Raw genomic sequence first — 358 nt, forward strand, 5'->3', positions numbered from 1 at the left:
CTCCAGTCTGCCCATTCCTCTCAATTCTAAGGCAGGCCAATAGCGCTTTGGGGCTCCTGTGTCGTCCTCTCTCCCCAACAATCCCATTTTCTGCGGCACACACCTGTTACTTAGCATTTCACTGGCTTCCCTCTGTTTTCAGGACAAAGACCAAAGTCCTTGCTGTCACCTACAAGGTAGGACTCTGGTCTGACTCTCTCCTGCGGGCCTCCCTCGTGCCCTCTCTACTCTGGCTACCAGTCTTCCTGCAGCCTCTCAGGTTCGCTGCTTTTCACATAAGGACCCAGGTGCTTCCTTCTGCCTCTAACCCTTGGCCAGCACCACTTCCCCTGGTTGATAAGTACTCCTCTTTCAGAGT

The 358-nt window shown here is 53.6% G+C and overlaps 1 protein-coding gene across 1 annotated transcript in view; it reads right to left on the bottom strand.

Moving 5' to 3' along the window:
* The window catches only part of GLUD1 (glutamate dehydrogenase 1), a 39,287-nt gene that overhangs the window by 18,317 nt on the left and 20,612 nt on the right, over positions 1-358 (bottom strand).

Source organism: Bison bison, unplaced genomic scaffold (assembly GCF_000754665.1).
Source record: "Bison bison bison isolate TAMUID 2011002044 unplaced genomic scaffold, Bison_UMD1.0 scf7180017864341, whole genome shotgun sequence".
Lineage (NCBI taxonomy): Eukaryota > Metazoa > Chordata > Mammalia > Artiodactyla > Bovidae > Bison > Bison bison.